The sequence below is a fragment of the Zootoca vivipara genome, chromosome 2 (assembly GCF_963506605.1).
Source record: "Zootoca vivipara chromosome 2, rZooViv1.1, whole genome shotgun sequence".
Lineage (NCBI taxonomy): Eukaryota > Metazoa > Chordata > Lepidosauria > Squamata > Lacertidae > Zootoca > Zootoca vivipara.
This window is the reverse complement of record NC_083277.1, coordinates 40,209,736-40,229,341: the sequence shown is the minus strand read 5'-3', so window position 1 is coordinate 40,229,341 and position 19,606 is coordinate 40,209,736. Positions and strand designations below refer to the sequence as shown.

General features: G+C 45.7%; 1 protein-coding gene across 4 annotated transcripts in view; it reads left to right on the top strand.

Annotated features, from left to right (window-relative positions):
- Positions 1–12,628: 12,628 nt before the first annotated feature.
- The window catches only part of PLXNA1 (plexin A1), a 303,760-nt gene continuing 296,782 nt past the window's right edge, over positions 12,629–19,606 (top strand). For 3 of the 4 annotated variants that reach the window (XM_035106479.2, XM_035106478.2, XM_035106473.2), the window contains exon 1: positions 12,629–12,889. The gene's annotated coding sequence lies outside the window, so the exon portion shown is untranslated. Of the gene's footprint in view, positions 12,890–12,953; positions 13,711–19,606 lie in introns of those variants that run through there. The other variant, XM_035106474.2, reaches the window with a different exon arrangement.

Genomic DNA, 19,606 nt, shown 5'->3' with positions numbered 1-19,606 from the left:
GCTTTAACCATTGCTTTGTAGGAAAGGTGATGTCTCTGCTTTTTAAGATGCTGTCTCGGTTTGTCTAGGGCAGTGCTTAATCTAGACCTAATCACAGGCCAGGCTGCTAGGAAGCTGCAAGATTCTCAATGGGAATACTTGTTTCCCACACATTCAACCCTTGTGGAATTTTCCTCCCTTCCTGTTGCCTGCTTTTTGAAAATAAATGTTGCTTGGCTAGGTGTGGCAGAAGGCAGGGGGTTGGATAGAGAGGATCAGATCTTTGAAGCCAGAACAAATCTGGAATTTCTGGGTTATTTTCCAAGTTTGTTTGTCACTCCAGATGAGCATTGCCATGTGACCTGTTTGAAGAAGTCCTCTGTTTGAAGTGCTGTCTGATGTTTATAGATAAAGAAAGAACCCTAAGAAAAGATAGTAGCCTTGAAGTCAAAGGGCATTTGCAAAAGGTATTCCAGTTATTGGGAATCACAATTGAGGAGGGAGCTATTGCTCCTAGATTCTACTTGCAGGCATCTGGTTTGCCACTGTGAGAACAAGAATCTGGAACAGATGATCCTGTTGGGCTTCTTTTACATTCTTATGAAGCTATTGCTATTGATATTGAATTTATATCCTGCCTTTCTTTCTCCTGAAGGAGCCCACCAGCAGTGAGCAGTTGAAGAACAGGCACACAGGTCTCTCTACAATAATCAGGTATATTGTATTTCTATTTAAAGTTTAGCATTTCTTCTACTGCATTTATTTATTGTAAGCTACAAGTTATGCAAGTTTTATGGCTATGGGCAACTGAACACCTCTTCCAGACTAGATATTCAGCATTTACATGTCAGGAAAATGGTTCTAAATGCAACTCTACAAAGGCCTGAACTGTTCGTTTAGAGCCTGTTTTTCACCTCCTCTCCTTGTTCCTCTGCAGCTTGTTTCTTAAAGAAGCAGTCAAATATTAACAGGTATGATAAAATATTTATTCTAAATAAAAACAAAATATATGTATCAGCTCCAGATTTTTTTAAAATTGGGGTGGCGGGCCTTTAACAAGGTGTCCTCTCCTCTTTGCAAGTCTCATCACTGCCCATTCCATTTCCCTCTGGGCACAACTGGCTAGTGAGCGGAATGGCCATAATCCAGCAGCCAAAATTCATGTGGCCTAATTTGCCACATTTAATATGTTAAATTCTCCTTGAAGAACATGCAGCATGGACATGCAGCAAAGGAGGAGAAAGGAAGCCTACCTTCCTTTAATTCCACCTGAAGACCCTTATCAAAATTGCATATTATTTGGACCTTTCCTGCAAAATTGACGCAGTGGCATGTTCTGCTTTAAGATGATCAGATAAGGTGAAACAAAGGTCGGCCTTTGTGCACTTTTGAGCATCATGCACTTTTGTCCTTAAGAAGGCAGGGGTCTGTGTGAAACAAAGGTCAGTTTCTACAGTTTAATCTGCCGCATCCCTAACAGTCTGTGACAGGGGGGGGGGAACAGAATGTCACCATACATATAGGAAAAGGTAAGAGGAAGACACAGCTCAATTTAAGGGTTCACTTGGTATGATCATGTGACACTTTGATGGAATGAACATCACTTTATTTATTGGACCTTTCCTGCAGTCACAAGTGTGTTCTATGGAGCTTACTCCTGAGGGCAGCCTACATGTTACAAGAAAGGAGATTCCAACTAACATCAGGAAGAACCTTCTGATGGTAAGAGCTATTCAACAGTGGAATGGGCTGCCTTGGAATGTGGTGGACTCTCCTTCACTAGAGGTTTTTAAGCATGGCCATCTGTCATGAATGCTTTAGCTGTGATTCTTGCATTGCAGGGGGTTGGACTAGATGACCATCAGTGTCCCTTCCAACTCTGCAATTCTGATTGCAACGCCCCATACTCTCTGCTCCTGGCATCAGCAAAGCAGCTTTCTGTTGTTTAGTCGTTTAGTCATCTCCGACTCTTCGTGACCCCATGGACCAGAGCACGCCAGGCACTCCTATCCATAGCTGTCCACTTTCGGATTTGAAAATAAGGGATCAGCAGCCTCACCTGTCCCGGGGACAGTCTATGGTATATCTAAAAATCCAGGATAGCAGTAGAAAAAAAGGGAAGGTTGACAGCTGTGGCTTGGAATAAGGGAGTTTCCCGCAAAAAAGGGAGGGTGGACAGCTATGCTCCTATCTTCCACTGCCTCCCACAGTTTGGTCAGACTCATGTTGGTAGCTTCGAGAACACGGTCCAACCATCTCATCCTCTGTCGTCCCCTTCTCCTTGTGCCCTCCATCTTTCCCAACATCAGGGTTTTTTCCAGGGAGTCTTCTCTTCTCATGAGGTGGCCAAAGTATTGGAGCCTCAGCTTCACAATCTGTCCTTCCAGTGAGCACTCAGGGCTGATTTCCTTCAGAATGGATAGGTTTGATCTTCTTGCAGTCCATGGGACTCTCAAGATTCTCCTCCAGCACCATAATTCAAAAGCATAAATTATTCAGCAATCAGCCTTCTTTATGGTCCAGCTCTCACTTCCATACATCACTACCGTACTGGGAAAACCATAGCTTTAACTATACGGACCTTTGTCGGCCAAGTGATGTCTCTGCTTTTTAAGATGCTATCTAGGTTTGTCATTGCTTTTCTCCCAAGAAGCAGGCGTCTTTCTAGGGTGAGTTAAATATGCATACCGGCCCTATTGCATGTCTGCTAGAAAATTGGGAGCTGGAATTAACTGCTGGAACACACTGCCATCATAGAATAAACCTCCTCCCCCAACTCTCTTTCTGCCCTCCGCCCCAGAAGCAACATTCCCCACCTTCCACTGAGGGTATAGTTTGCAGTTCCCTCCTACCTAGTTTTGACTGCCATTCCAGAGTCAAATGTCTGGCTGCGCAGATTGTTTGTCCCCTGGGGGAGGAACTATCAGCTTTATGAGAATCACTGTGCTTTTTGTTTGAGCATGTTTAAGCACATCCATCACTTCAACCTCCCTGTGTTCCCCTCGACTCACCCAGCTAAAAGCTTTGGCTAGCTGGAGTGCTCACAACACACACACACACACACACACACACACACACACACACACAGTGTCAGTTGTTACAGATGCCTGGAGTGATGGATTGTGTGTGTGTGTGTGTGTGTGTGTGTGTGTGTGTGTGCAGAATGGAAGCAGGGAAAAGGGCTGCCCACTCAGAGGTCATGCCCAGCGTGGGAAGCACTTGTTAAATTATGTCTACAGGACAGCACAGAGTAACCAGAGAACATGAGGCCAAAGCGCCCGGTTTCTCTAACCAACACAGAAGGGAGGAGAGTTTGCAAGGTGGGGTGGGGGGGGTGGGATTGCTGGAATATTTCCATTCCTTCTCCCTTACATGTTTAAGAGCTTTCTCTGTCTCAGTAATTCCCCTGAGAGAGCAAAGCAGAAGCCTCTTTGGATGTGAATACCTGACAAGTTTTTAATGTGAAAAGAATTCACTAAATTTAGCCTCCGGAAATGAAGTTGCGGGCGCGGTGGGGAGGCGCGGAGGAAAATAAAAAAGGAGTGAGCGATGGAGGGGGTAACCCAATGCCACCCGCCTTCCTTTAGTCAGAATTGGTTCATTCGTTCTTTTCTCCTCTGCCTTGAAAGCTTTTAAGCCGAGGCGCCGTAATCTATACACAAATAAGCAATGTGACCAAAAAAGAAAGGGGTGCGCGTGCACGCGCGCTTAACTGAAAGGGGACACGCCGAATCCAGGCTCTTCAAAGCTGCTACAATCAGGCAGGTATTAAATTCTGCCTCTTTGGGCGGATGTACTGAAGTGAGAGGGGGGGGGAGGCCTGCTGAGTCGAGCGACATTTAGACCGGGTTTCCAGCAAGGCCTGGTTGAGCTCCAGTAGTAGGGCCCTCACCTCTTGCCTCACCCATGGAGCCTCCATATTTGTCTTAATTGGGAGCAGAGGTGCCATTTTAGGCTGCTGTTGGAGAAAGATTTCAGTTTGTTGGGGAGGCAAAGTTCTCACCTAGCCTTCTACATTTCACAACTGGAAATAAAGGCCGTGTTTGTGCATGCACACACACACACACACACACACACACACACACACACACACACACACGTATATTTGTGCCACCACTTCCTGGACTTGTACTTGATCCTACGTTGTGCACAGTTGGTAAAGGTTCTTTTTCTAACTGTGTTCATTTTCTCCAAAATAGCCTGTTCTGGCCTGGCTTTTGAATTTTCTTGTTAGTAAGCAGATCACAACCATTTCCTCCTTTTAAAGCAGGGAGTGAGGAACGTTTGAGCCCCCAGATCAGTGTTTCCCGAACTTGGGTCTCCAGCTCTTTTTGGACTACAATTCCCATCATCCCTGACCACTGGTCCTGCTATCTATGGATGATGGGAGTTGTAGTTGAAAATCAGCTGGAGACCCAAGTTTGGGAAACACTGCTCCAGATGTTGACGGAGTACAACTCTCATCATGGCTCCCTCACCTGACCTATGTTGGTTGGGGCCAATGGGAGCTGGAGTCCGAACAACATCTGGAGGGGCACAGATTGTCTCCTCCCCGGTTTTGAACCCTAAAGTTGCAATCCTATACATATTATCTGGGAATGGGTCCACTGAACTCAGTAGGGCTTACGGTACTTCTGTGTAGACATGTGTAGAATCACACACACTACTCGTTTATAGAATTCCTGCATCTCAGACACTTTCATTAGCATGGGCACTTATGGGGGAAGGAGGGCGGGAGGGAAATGTATCTTCTCAACAAGATGTGGAACCCTGCCGAATATAATATTGAATATATGCTCCTGGTATCACAAAAAAGGCAGTGGCTCTGTACACATGACTAGCTCAAAACTAGCTATTTTTTTAATAGTTTTGATAGAAACTGGTTTTGGGGCAGACATATCAAAATGCTGTGTTTCCTAAAAACAAGAAGATGGATACAGACTTTGGCTAATGTCGTATGCACACTGCTTCCCGAGTCAGTGGTGGGAGTGCCATTGATGCAGAGTAAATGGGAGTGTGTATGTAACCAGTGCATTCTAAGAGCATTTGCTTTGGTTACAGCAAGATATGAAGAAATATTGACAGCCATGTTACTAGCGCAGATCAAAGAGTCATATTTTATTTTAAAGCAAGGGGATGTTTTGCCTTTGGCATTCATATTTACTACAGAGACCCATTGAATCGTTTATATGGTAGTGACCTTGATCACCATCAATTAACATACCAAGCGGGAAAGCACACACAGGGAAAGAAATTCAGGTATAGAACTAGTGAGCTGGCTAGAGACACTGGAGCACCTGACAAATACAGTGGTACCTTGGTTCCCAAACGGCTTAGTTGTTGAACAAATCAGGTCCCGAATTCCGCAAACCCGGAAATAAGTGTTCTGGTTTGCAAATGTTTTTTGGAAGCCGAACATCCGATGTGGCTTCCACAGCTTCCGCTTGAGTGCAGGAAGCTCCTGCAGCCAATCAGATGTTGTGCCTTGGTTTTCGAATGGTTTCGGGAGTCGAACGGACTCCCGGAACGGATTAAGTTCAAGAACCAAGGTACCACTGTACATGTATGGAACAGCAAATGGAGGGGAGACATTACTTCCATCTCTAAAGAGCACCCCCCCTGTATTGGCAATCACACTCCCGCTTGCTGCAACAAGGGCAGCTGTCTATTGGCTGCCACAGCAGCAAACAGGAGGGCTAATGGCGGCGATCAGGCAGCTGCGACATGAGTGGTTGTGTGCTACATTCTGGCAGGTGAGCGATTTTCGGGATTCCCCTCCACAACAATCAAGCAGCCAATGCCGAAAATCGCTCACCCACCAGAACGAAGCGCAAGCCCAAGTTTTTAAGTGACGATTGGTCGCTTGATTGTTGGGGGGGGGGGGGGGAGAGATGCCGAAAATTGCTCACCCGTTGGAACTAAGTGTGAGCCTGAGATTGTAAGCGGCAATGGTAAGCGATGTGAGCGGTTGTGTGCTGCGTTCTGGCGGGTGAGTGATTTTGGGCACACCCCCCCCCCCAACAATCAAGTGGCCAATTGCTGCTTACAATCTCGGGCTCGGGCCAAAAAACCATTCACGCATCCCCCTTCAGCACTACCCGTGTATAAGACGAGTCTAAATTTCAAACCTCATTTTTGAGTCAAAAAAGCTTGTCTTATACACGGAAAAATACGGTACTTTCATTTTCTTTTTAGGTTGATAGATGGTAGATTGTGATCACTAGGGAAAGTGCCATTTTGTTCTTTTTGCAGTGTTTTCACTGTCCACTTATTTGGTTTCCTTGGGTTTTTTCCATAGGAATGTCAGAACACATCATTCTGTTCTTTTACATCTATCTAACTAGCTCCGCTCCTTGGATAAGAATACACATGACCATGACCAGCAGTGGATAGGGGGCAGACATTTACTGGGAACCAGAGCTGTTGAGGGCCCACTACTGACCCCTAATAGTGTGAACCCTCCTATCATGCACATGTGAGCTGTGATCTCTCATTTGTACTCACAGCAGGAGCCTTGAGTGGAATCCAGAGCAACAGAATTCATAAATATATGAAATCAAACTTAGTGCCTGCTTGGCTGCCCAACCTAATCTCAGATGCTGTAATAATTTGGCTGTGGATAAAGGAAAACATTTCAAGCATTCCAAAGGTCAATGTTATGACTTTTTTCTGTCCCTATATGGGGTTAAAGTGGGACAATGGAGGAGGGCCTGAGAACTTCTCAACTAGTCTCACATGCATGAACAGATTAGCAACATTATTGGAATACCACCTGTTTGGAGTGTGTCCACAGCCAAGCCCTTTTGGCATTCAGTTGTGGAATCAGGTGCTTAGAACACAGTGAGAGTTAATAAGGAATTTCCATCTAACAGTTCCCTGCATTTCTCAGATTGAATAGCATTTTAGGGAAGCTGGTTAGCATTTATGCACACTTCCATTTTTAACAGCTACCATCCTGTTGCTTGATCATAGCTATTAGCATTGCTATACCCAACATGATGACTATGATCAGGGTGCTTACCTTACCTTACATTGTTCAGTTGCATTGGTTCGCTGGTTAAGGTTCAGTATGTGCTTACAATGCTGTCCTGTGCATGCTTACTCAGAACTAAGCCCTACTCTGTTTAGTAAAGCTTTCTCTCCAGTAAGCTTTTTTAGAGTTGCAGTCTTAAATAGCACTGATTTCAGTGGAAGTTATGCTTTTGGGATCCACAGTGGGAAAAGCAGTGATTAGGAGTGTAGAAGGATCAGGCAAGGGAAGGGTTAAGCTTAAGGCATCACCTCCCCCACCCCCTATTACTACTTCTTAACTCCAAAGTCCCTGCCCTCCCCAAAGCTGTTTTTCTTTTTGGGGGGAAAGGTCAGGATATTGTTACAGGCATTTGTATATAATCTGTAGTTATCCCCTTTGGCATTCTTAACTTTTCCTTGCTGTTCCTTTAACCTTTTGAAAACAGTGTTTGTTGCTGAAACACACACACACACACACACAGAGAGAGAGAGAGAGAGAGAGAGATGCTGCTGATTGGCTGCATTGGAGAGGCCCCCATCTAAGAGGTGATAGATTTAGCAATACACTACCAGAGTATGGGCTGCTACACAGAGGTAGAGACAAATTAATGTTCCCCAGCAGTTGGAAAAGAAGGGAAAAGGCCAAGGCGAGCTAGACTACTAGGCCAACTGGAGAAGGACTCCTACCAGCAGAGGTAACCTTACTCCTTAACTGATAAGCGAGGAGTGTGAGAAAGGAGCAGAGAGGGGAAAAGAATGAAGATGATAAAAGTAGCTGGCAGGGAGCGTGCTTCTGAAAGACAAATAATCAACTGAAACTGTCAATTAATCTTTTTTATGGCTTTTATGATTTTTCCTCCTTATAATTTTATCTCTGAGTTAAGTGAATTTAGTGCCGCTAAAAGATGCTGAACTGACAGCTCTGAGGCATAAAAACCTCATGTCCATCTGCAGGGCAGGCAAAGGCACTTCTCGCTCACTGTCCCCCCCTCTCTCCACACATACCTCTGGAGTACAAAATGGCAGCTGTTCAAACTTACAAAACAGGGCAACCATAATGCTTGGATCTGTGATGGGACTGAACTTAACTTCTGGCCAACCTTCTAGAACACACTTTCTAATCAAACTAGTGGTTAGCCAGCAGTGATTTATTTATTGTGGGTTGTATTAGTCATATTAGTCCCACTGAAATCAATCATGTTGATTGATGTCAATGGGTCTACACCTGAGTGGTAGTAGAACTGGATATGTTTATACCTCACATTACCTCCCTCTCTTTTGGCACAACTGGATAAAATTTGCAGGCATATTAGGTCCTTCTGAATTGATAACTTCTGCAAAAATTCCAAATACTGGTAGGTGCAGGAGCTTCTCTGCATAGCACCTTCAAAAATATTTTTTTGAGTCAGTATTGGATGTGTGGGTATGTGACACAGACAAAAAGGACATGAATGTCCAGCATTTTCCAAGCAAGCATCACTAGCCGAACAAGCAGAGAGCACAGAACCAGAGAGAACAAGTCTACATACATAATTCAGTTGGCAGAACATGAGACTCTTAATCTCGAGGTCATGGGTTTGAGCCCCATCTTGAGCAAAAAATTCCTGCATTGCAGGGGGGGTTGGACAAGATGACCCTTGTGGTTCCTTCCAACTCTGATTCTATGAATATCTAATGTGACACATCAATTCGACATCCCTACCCCAAAGTATTGTGACAAAATTACCCCCTCTGATTGGAAGTGAAACTTGTCAGTCACAAAAGTTTTCTTCTCCCTTGTCTGACATTTTATTTATATAGCAAATGTGGGGACAAATGTTTTTTGTTTTTTGTTTGCAGACACATTACCTACAGTGCTTCTTAAGCAATCAAATCTCCAAAGCATTATGAAACACTTCAGAGGACCCAAGTTAGGTTCAAGGTGTTTTGGACAGACCTAGTGCAGCTTGGACAAGCTTCAAATCTGTTCAAAGTGGCTCGCTTCACTTTAGGATTTGGATTCATCTGAATCTGATGCATACCCTGTTTTGAACCCATGACTCCCCGATCTTAGCTTGAGACTGTAACCGCTACATCACACACTTGGCTGGTTTTGAACTTTTCTCATCAGTGTCCATCCCCACCCACCCCAGCCTTTTGGATCTTCTTTTCTTGTCCAGTCAAGTGGCAACCTTAATGTCAGCTAATTGGCATACCGAAATCTATATAGGAAAATGTCTTAGCATAGGTTCATATAGCTCAGTAATGCCTACACTGACTGGCAGTGTATCAAACAAGTATCTCTTCCGGTCCTACCTGGAAATGCTAGGAACTGGATTTAGGATCCTTTGCATGCAAAGCATGCGCTCTCTCACCAAGCTACATACATACAAGCTATCATATAAAATTCTGAATGGGTTTCAGTTTAGTGAGATAATATTTCCTTTTCCTCTGCTGTGCTGATCCTCATATCACCCTTTCTATCAGAAGACTGTGAGCATAAGTAGAAAGGCTAGCTGGACTCTTATTATACCCCCTGCTTTCCCTTTTGATACACTAAGAGGAAACTACTACAGCTTGGAGTGCAACTGTTCTTCCTGCTAAGCTACTATCCGCTTTTGTCAGGGCTAATACAGGGACTGGAAAATAAATAGGGAAGATGGGGGTAGAAGCCTGTCTAGTGGCAGTGGAGGTGTGGTGAGGCTATAGTGGTTCAGGTGAGGGCTTAAGAAGCTGTTTTGTGGTGGCAGAGCAGCTGCAATGAGTGCACCCACCGAAAACCTGGGTTCTGGGGACAAATATCCTGCCTCACTAATTGATGAGCCCTGATTTTGCTCAGTGAAGAATCTGGGATGTAATCTAAAACTGTCATAAGTAACTGGTGGTTTTATTGGCACCAGCATTTGCCGGCATCAAGTTACAAGTTAAACAACTTGATTTGGGGGAATCCTCGATTGCTCGTTTTTCTAATGACACTTAAGAGATTATGAGGTTCAGCATGCTCTCATCTTCCCTGCTCATTATTTTGTCATCGCCTTTTCCCAACATAGGACACACACAAAAAATAAATGAAAACAGGAATGAGGGAGTGATGCAAGGTGTTTCTAATACAATGAATGTACTGGGGAGAGTGAATAGAGATAATTTTATCTCTCAGCTGCTTTTTATGATACAGTGCTAACATGAAAAGCAGTCCTTAGGGACAACATGCATGTTAATCTTACCATTTTTCCAGTGGGGTAGCCACACTACTCTGTTGCAGCAAAATCAACAGAGTCTTAAAGACTAACAAATTTATTCTGGCATAAATTTTCCTGGTCTACAGTCTACTTCATCAGATGTTTGAAGTGTTAAGATAACATACAACTAAGGATAATTTACCAAAAGTTAAGACATGTATATTAACTACCAAAGATGGTGCCCTTGCAGTGAGCAATCTCTCTACTGTACTAGGTGTAATTCTTGGAATGACTGATTATACCTTCACAGTGAGTCTACGAAGGAATGTTTGGCTAGGATGTGGAGGTTTACAGCATGAAGACTATGTCTCATGAGGAAAGTATTTCCAAGAGCATTTCCAGATAGAGGCTTTGTTTGCAAATGGGTTACAAACATGTCACAAGTGGCAACTGATTTTTTTTTATAAAAAAAAATCCTTTGGAAAGTATAAATCCAGTTTAAATGGGGAGGGGAATGTGGGCTGGCATTTTAATGACAATGATGTCGTGTGGACACTGCAAAAATAAATAAAAAATGCATGGGTGAAGAGCACTGATCCTAGAATAAATGTCCACCAGGAAGCATCCTAAACATTACAAGCAGGTGGGAATTGCTTGCCACAGAGAAGCAGAATTCCAGTGCAGGTACAGTATACTGCATTCACTAGCTCTTAGCTTCTAGGTGCTTATATGGTCTAGTAGTCTGCTTTCAGAGTGGGTTAAAAGCTGGCCACAGTGAAATTTGTTTCACAAATGTAAAACAGTATGCTTTTGTATAGATGAAGTTTCTTTAGGTTGGCTTTACATGTTTGTTTTGCCACTGTTTTGGTTTTTTTGTGGGGTGGGGGTATAATTTTATTTTATTTGCTATGTGTGGAACACCCCTCCAAACATAGATACCAATGTATGAATGTGATGACACACACTTTTGACATCACTTTTCTAGCTACGGATCCAGTGAAAAAGTTTCCTCTTATTTCCTGTTGTTGGTGATGAAAAGCATGCACAGGGGGGCGGGGGCGGGAAGGCCTATGGTTAACAAATGTGAATGTTCAAGAACCACCCGTAGTCCTTTTGAAATTTCAAAACTTGAAAGATTAATTGCTCCTCCTGGGCCCTTCCTTCTATACTCTGTTTCTAAATGGGAAGAAAATCCCATTTTGACAGAACTTGCTTCCCCGGAAATGTACTTTGGAACTCAGCCTAGCCTAGCTCAATAAAAAATCAATGGGAGATGGTCTGCACTGTAAGCAAGTGATATATAAAACTGGGAACCTTCAGGTGAATCCGATGTTGCAGTGTTGCTCTGTTCAGAGGAAAAGGATCTAATGATGTTTTTTTTAAAAAAGAGTAAGGTTCTCTGTGTTGTGTTGCGAAAATTTTGATCAGGGGTGCTGCTATCAGAGCAGGGTTTGGGGCAGGGGCGAAACTAGGCTTTATTTCATCTGGTTCAAAGACCCAGTTTTGCACCCCCCCCAATGCATTTGTGTGCACCCGTCTGGAGGCTTCACGGGGCAAAAAAATTGGCTTCCCCCTCTCCCCCCCCCAAGCTACAGCTCTGCTTTGGGGGCAGAATGAGCAGTCCCCTCCCACAAATGCAGCAGGCCTGGATGAGGTTTTTTTTTCTACATCACCTCCCATATGACTATCAAGTCCAGAGTCTAAAAGGACCTCAGCTCACCACTGTTTTTCATGTACTGGCTGCACTGTTGCCAAAAGTTTCAGCCAGCCTTGCCCAAACTTATGCCCTCCCAATATTTGTGGACCATAATTCCCATCATCTCCAGCCAGCTCTGCTGATTTAGGCTATTTGGGCTTGACCCTGCCCCCCCCCGCACCATTCTGAGGTCCCAGCTGCAATTCCTGGCGTCTCTAGCTAGGGCTAGGAATGTCCCCTCTGCCCAAACCCTGGAGAGCCTCTGCCGGTTACTGCAGACAGTACTGAACACAGCGTGATTTACTTCTGAAGAAACATTCGGGGATTGTGCCCCATGCCTCACAGTTCTCCGTGGCAAGGGGATTTTCACCGGCGATGACATGATCGCGGTTCAGCCTGCAACGCATTTGCTGCGAACGTTTTAATTCAGCTCTACATCCTAGCCAAAGCAGCTTTTGCATCCCTTTGCAAAGCCGGACAACCATCCCCTTGTAAAGCAAAGCAAGACACGTCTTTCCACGTCCAGAGTGTTGCTGCTCCTGAGACGATTCTTGCTCCAGTCCTGAGACAAATTCTCCCCGCCCCGCCTCCTGCGGCACCCTCAGTTCTTCTGACAAGCCATTGCGAGCATCGCCGCTTTTAAGGCTCCTCGGGCGGCATTGCCCCTTTAAGAGCGCGCCATCCTCCTTCGGCTTGCGGGCCTCCCCTCGCCTGCTCTTCATTCTCTTCTCTCCTCCTCCTCTCCTCTAGCGCGCCGGTCTGCACAGGTGTGGGCGCCCTCTAGAGGCCGAATCCGGGCGAGCCGAGCAGCGACTGCAGCCCCTTTTGAATGTGTCTCTCCGTCTGCCTCCCTGGGAAGTCAGATCGAGGCTGGAGTTCCATTGGAACCCTGCGCTGCATTCCTTTCCATTCATGCTGGGCAGCAGCGGCGGCGGCAGCGGCAGAAAAGCAAGTAGAGCGCGGAGCCCGGAGTTGCAACGCGGGGGTTGTTCGGTGTGGAATGTAATCATGGCAGGCGCCTCCGAAGCAAGCTCCGATTCAAGCTGTAAGTCACCCCGTCTAACTTTCCTCTTGGAGGCTTTCCGTGGATACGTTTCTGCGGTCGGCTTTTTTTTAATGTTTTGTTTGAAAAAAGCAAGCGAACGTTGCAGAGAGGAAGACGCGAAAGAGGTGGTTTGCATGGAAAGGGTTGAGAGAGCGTAGCGAAACGCCTTTCTCCGCTTCCCTGGCTTGGCTCCGAGATAGTTGAGCCTCATTCAAGAGACACACACACACACAAAACACACACACATACGGAGATGTTCAGTCTTTCTTAGCTCGGAGGAAGCCTTTTCTGTTTTACTGGGGGCGAGGTGGTGGGGAGCAGAGATTTGCGGTTCCGGACGCGGCGAGAAACCCGCTTTCCATTTAGTTGATTTATTCATTTCTTTTGCATGCGGGAGGAGAGAGGAGTTTGCTGGATTCTTTTGCTGGGTGGGATCGGCAACGCCGACGCCACGGCGCTGCTATTATTTGGGGTGGTGGTGTCTTTGGTATGTGCGCTGTGTGTGCCTGGGAGATCGTAAAGTAGGGAAAGCGCGTGAGACGAGCGAGCACACACACAGGCACGCACGCGCACACACACACACCAATGTGGCATGGGGGTGGGGTGAGAAAGGGACCGGCTCATCGCTTGGCCAAAAACGCTAGCCCCGGAATGGTGTGGTCGGAAGGCTTTTTCCCGAGGGGATCTCGGCACCAGGAAGAGCGAGAGAGACTGCATGGGTCCTTCCGTGAAAAGGAAGAAGAGAAATGTGGCCGGCGAGGCAGGCTCGGAGCGGGAAGAGTTGACAATGAGACGCGGAGGAGCGCTGGCAATTAAAAAGTGTGCGTAGCGAACGCGGCACCTCGGCAGCCTTTGCAACGGGCGAGAGAAGGGCGTGTGTACGCGCGTGGTTAGCGGCGGCCGTAGTGGCGGGTGGTGGAAACGAAATGGAAAGGACTGGAATGGATCCGCATGTGGTTGTAACAGCGACGCTAGCAAGAGATGCGCGGCGGGGAGGGAAAGTGGAGCGGGGGTGGAGGGCGGCGGCGGCGGCCGAGCACGAGGAGCAGCAGCAGCGCTTCCTTGGAGAGCTTTGGAGGCACTAAAAATGTGCCGCCGCGCTGGTTCCGTGCATGCGGAGGTCTCTCTCTTTGCCTTTCTCCTCCAAACACACCCCTTTGCGCACCATGCCTGGGCGAAGGGGGAAAAGTAGGCAAGGACGGAGCTCGCTTGAAGGCGGCGGTGGCGGGGCGGGGGGAGAAAATTGCAGCAGAGCTGAGCGAGGACGGCAGACTGCATGTGTGGCTGCGCGGGTGCAGCGTGGCGCTCGGACTGCCGCTTGCCAGCTCTTTCCGCATTTACCTTGCGCTTGTGGGTTATTCTCCAGGAGCTCCTGCCTGCCTCCGCCTTGCTCGGAGGGAGGGGGGCCGGCGCTTGCCGAGCGTCTCTGCAAGCCTGCTGTATTGCATCTTTTCCTTCCTTTTTTCCTTGGGGGTGTGCGGGGAGAGTGTGTGTGTGTGTGTGGAGAGAGAGAAGCTGGCTTTGGATAGACACTGTCTTTTCTGGCTTCGGAGGCTGACGAGGGGAGGGCAGCAGCTTCGCAGTGCGAAAAGTGACTCAACTCTCCAGTCATCCTCGTCGGCGCAATGGACCCGGCGGAGATGGTCGTGTCATTTCCAACAGCCATTCCCCCTTGCTCGCTCTCATCGCGCTCCTGATTTGCAAAAGGGGGAAAGTTTGATCGCAAAGATGATGATGATTACTATTTTCCTTTTATTGGGGTGTGGGGGACTGTGGACGTAGGAAGGAGGCCCGCTGAGATCGGGCAGTTAGAGGAAGCCCCCCCCCCGGCACAATCTTGCAACCCATAGCAAGTCTAAAGAGGGGGAACACCATTTTCTCCCTTAGCCTAGTTTTGGCGTCATTGCCCCTTCCGTGACCCAAGCCTGCCCGACCCTCTTCCCCCTAAATCCGTCCCTCCTGGCGCCCGGAGTTGAAGAACTTTGCCTGGGGAGCGAGTCGTCCCCTTGACTTGGGAAGAAGCCCTTCGAGCTTAGCGAGAGATGCCCCAGCCCAGCCGGAAGAGTCCCCGCGGGGCTGCCTCGTTGCTGTGAGGTAGGATGTAGGTACCCACACCTTGGTTCTCCTTGCTGGGACGCTTTCCTCCATCCAGCTTGCTTGAGTTCCTCCTTCCAAAAGGAAACCGCTTTCTCCTTGCTTGTCAACTTCCTTAATGGACAAGCAGGAGCTAATCTGGCCAGCCAGCAGTCCAGTGACTCCAACCCCCCATTGCCCTCATTGGTATTAAGGGTGGCGGCTGCTGATGGGTCTTGTTGTATAGCTTAGTTCCTTAAGCGTAATAGCCCCCCCCCCACTTTTTCTGCCCCCATCTGGTAATGAGAGAATCTGTGGACCAGGAGTGCTGTAAGGATTCAAGGAGCCTTTGCACAGCGCTTCGAAAAGCACGTAGCACCATATTATGGGTTATTCATTCATGAATTATTCTTGCTGATTATGGTGTAGTTTAGGAAAGGCTCCGAAGCTCTGCCACCCAACAGCAACCCTCCTTGCACCCAGATGATAAATATAGCTCTGTGGAGCGAATAAGAGAGGCTGTTGTGTGTTGTGTGTAGGTGTTATCCATAATGCATATGAATAAGCCTTTACATTAAACAAAAACTGGAGGTTGTAAACCACCCTGAACCCTTTCGGGAAGGCAGGGTAAATGTCTAGGTAAAGAATAAATTTGTTCAAATAAAAATAAGCCCATTTATGCAGAGTGTAGCTCTTGCTTGCATATTTGCTTTTCAGAATTGCTTTCCTAGAACCACTGTGCTAGTTATTGGGTCCTATGTACGTGTGTGTGTGTGTGTGTGTGTGATACAGGTATAAAATCTGTGTCCAAAGCACACTTGCAAGGCTCCAGCATATTTGAGTGCAGGGCTTTGCAGACATTCAGATGTGGTCTGGGTCCAATCAATAAATGAATATTTGATCCCTTTTTTCCCTTTGATTTTTTTATGTGTGTGCATTCTTCCTTTCCATCCAGTGAAATTCTCTCTCATTACCTTAGCCGTGTGTTATGCATATTGATTAAGCGTCTAGATTGACCAGCTCTGACTGGGGGATTGTGAAGCAAGGAGGGTATAGGCAGAATTTACATGAGATCAGTAGTTACAGAATGAACCTAGTTAGCGATCTGGTAAATTAGGAAGAGGTGAGGGATTTAGCCTTTCTAGTTAAAAACCCTTTCCCCACTCCCTCATGCCCACGTGTTTTGAAGGAAGTATCCTCAATATTGTACAAATTAACATTTACAATAATCCTTTTAGAAGCACAGCAGGAAGAAAAGTTCAGATCGAAAGCTGCCTTTAGGAAGTAGTTTTCCCTCTCCCTTAAGATGAAATCTGTAAGCAAACAGACTTCTTAGAATACAGTTGGTTATTGCCCTTTCAGTGGAATAAAAACTATTCATCCATTTTTTTGTTGTTGCAATGATGGAAGAGGGATCTGCAAAGGATGAGCACAGGGCTATTGACTGCATCAAAGGTTATTCATTTGAAAACATTTCCCTCTGTATAGCATCTAATTGCTTCCTGAACAATCTCAAAGTCTTTTGTATGTACTCAGTGGGTAAAATGAGTGACTCGATATCTCTCTCTCTTAAGATACTGGTTGTGACCAAATTGTGCAGAGTGAGGAAATCAAAGCAAATTAGCAGGCCATCCCCCTACAACTTGCAGCTAGAGGCAGAGATAATTTCTTAAGTGGGTTATAAAGAGAAGAGGCTTACAAAAAAATCTTCTGCTTCAGACTGTTTGCATAGTTCAACTTGTTTTATATTAGTAAATTACAGTGCTGGTGGTGCTGAGACAATATCGAGTCTGTGTGGGTGGGAAGGAAGTTTAGATCCAAAATATGTGATCGTGTAACAGAGCAAGACGCTGTGGGGAATGCTAGATGTTAGTAATCCGCTGGGTTGCACTCTGGATCTGTATTTTTGTTTTGGATCCTGCTGATTCCTCCCTTTAACCTGATCTGCCTGTTTGGATTAAGATCCCATTGTGCCTAACATGCATGTATTCCTCTCTGGTAGATTTTACAAAAACAATAGCCAGAGGGTGATTCTTGCTTTTCACAGTTCTGTCCCATTTGTGTGATACCATAGCAAGCTTTTCAGGGACACTAAAACACCCCTCCTGCCAAATTAGAATGTATATTAAACTACGTTCTTATGTTCAGATATGTCCAATTGTTGACAACATTCTCCATTGGGATCTGGACTGCTTGTTCCATTAGCAAGTGCCATCGTTTTCAGATATTTAGGGGAGGGGCCATCACTCCCTCATAGAGTACTTGCATTGTATGTAAAAAGTCCCATCTTCAGTTCCTGGCATTTCTAAGTAAAAGGATCTTAAGTAGCAGTGCTTGGAAGCCCCTTTGCCTGAGACACTGGAGAGCCAGAACTAGAAGTGTTTATTTTCTACATTTATAGCCCACCTTACTTCCATCATGGTACTCAAGGTGGCATATGTTGGGTTCATAAAGGTTGTCTCCCATCCACTGACCAGATGCACACCTGCCTCAGCATCATAGATGGACCAAGGGTTTGATTTAGTGTAAGGCAGCGTTACATGTTCATGTAAAACGTTATTAATTTAACTTTAATAGACTGTTTCAAAAATAGTATATTGAATGTAAACTTTATTTTTCTGGATCTCCCCACACCATTTTATTCTTTTAAAAACCAGTGTTCTCCAAACAAACAGGCATTCCCCACATGATAATTACATCATCAGATCTATTTACCTTGCTAAGCCAGATGTTTTCATACAGTTACTCACCTAGTTTTTAGATTTCACTTTATGTACTGTATGGGAATTGTGATTTTTACCTAAACATGCAAATAAATGCCACTGATTTCAGGTGAGTTCGTTTCTAACAAGTTAAGTGCAGCCTTAATTATTAGGGAATTTAATTTGTTATTCTCTCTTCTCTCTCTCTCTCTCTCTCTCTCTCTCTCTCTCTCTCTCTCTCTCTCACACACACACACACACACCGCTTAAATGCTGCCCAGCCTTGTGTTTGTGTTTGTTTGTTTGTGTGTCTCCTGCATGGTTACCAATTTTTAAAAAATAACTGCAGCTCACTCTCTCCTCCCCACCCAAGGAGAGTTGGGGTCAGAATGGAAGGCAGCACTAGAGGCCTTATGAGAACAATGTGCATTTTGGGGAAGTGGAGGCTATGAATGACTCCTGAACTGATGATGAGTACTGGCATTAGTTTATGCCCTCTGCCACTTGTGTCGGTAAGGGGGCTTGTCTCCTGCCTGAATGGAGGGTGTTCAATTGAGGAACCCCACTGTTTGTTTCTGAAGTAGGCAAATGCCCCCTGGAGTCAGTGTGAGTGCTGCTTGCAGGATGCAGTTTTTGGCGTCGCATCTAACTCAAATTTATTTTGAACCACATCACTATCCCTAACAGTCTCCTTTGTAATAAAACAAATGCACACAGGGGCCCAGAGGCACTAATTACCTATCCGAGATGCTTATACCAAGCCGACATCCATAGAAATTTAACTGCCCTGCAGTACATACACAGTTATCCTCACAGTACCCCTGAAAGATAGCACCATACTATTATCTCTTTATAAGTTGTGGAGTGAGATGCGAGAGAGTTGCTTTACCTTACTGGGGTGTTGTGAGGACAAACACCCACACCCACAACTGTAGACATCTGTGTACATCTGTTAATGCTCCTTTGCATTCAAGCACATTCATATTTCCTCCAGTCTTCAACCTTGCCGTCATATAATGGTAAAATTCTAGGGAGACTTAGCCAAAGTGATACAGAAATCAGTGGCAAGTAAAAACTAGACTGAGAAGTGTTGAGCCATGTCACAGTGGAACACATCCTGTGATTTGCTTTTTGTTGGGCTTCCTCTGATTATGAAATAGATGTACCAGTAATGCGTTGCAACTGAGCTCCTGATGAGTGGCCTTCTGGAAGCACACAACACCCAAAGTTCAGCATCTTCACTAGCTTACTGTTCTTTTCCAAAGGCAAACAAGGTGCCTGGGATTGATGGGAATTGAAAACACCAGGAGAGCACCAGGTTGGGAAATGCTGGTATATCACACCGGGGAGTGATTCTACCCTTTTATATACCATGATTGTGTTTGCTGCAGGTACACTGGTGTTTTCTGGAGCAGTGAAATATGAATGACAGCTGCCCATCCTTTTGCACATGTATCAGAAGGCACAACCTTGTGCACTCATTTGTATGGGTGTTAAGAACATGTGTCTGTTTGCGCTTCCCATGTTTGCTCTAGGAAACCAATATAGTCTCAGTAAACATGGTTGCTGCTAAACTGGGAGATTCTCTAAGAGGTTTCTCTGATGACCCTGGGTTTTCCACTTTTTGCTCCAGTATGTGCCACAATATGTGTGATTTCAGGAAACTGTTTTTGCTACATCTATCACCCTACAGTAAACATCTAGTGCGGTGGTGAACCTTACTTGCCTATAGTCTCATTGTGGTACACCATATTCTGCGTGATGTGGGGCAGTGGTTAGTGGTTTTTGGTTGTGGGAAATCTCCAGTCTGCTATGTGAAGCTTAATAGCCAGCTTTGGGTAAGTCACTTTCAGTCTACCTCACAGGTTTGTTGTGAGGTTTAAATGGGGGAAAGGCACAATACAAATTTTTAATGTTAAAGGTAAATGGATTTGGTGGGAGG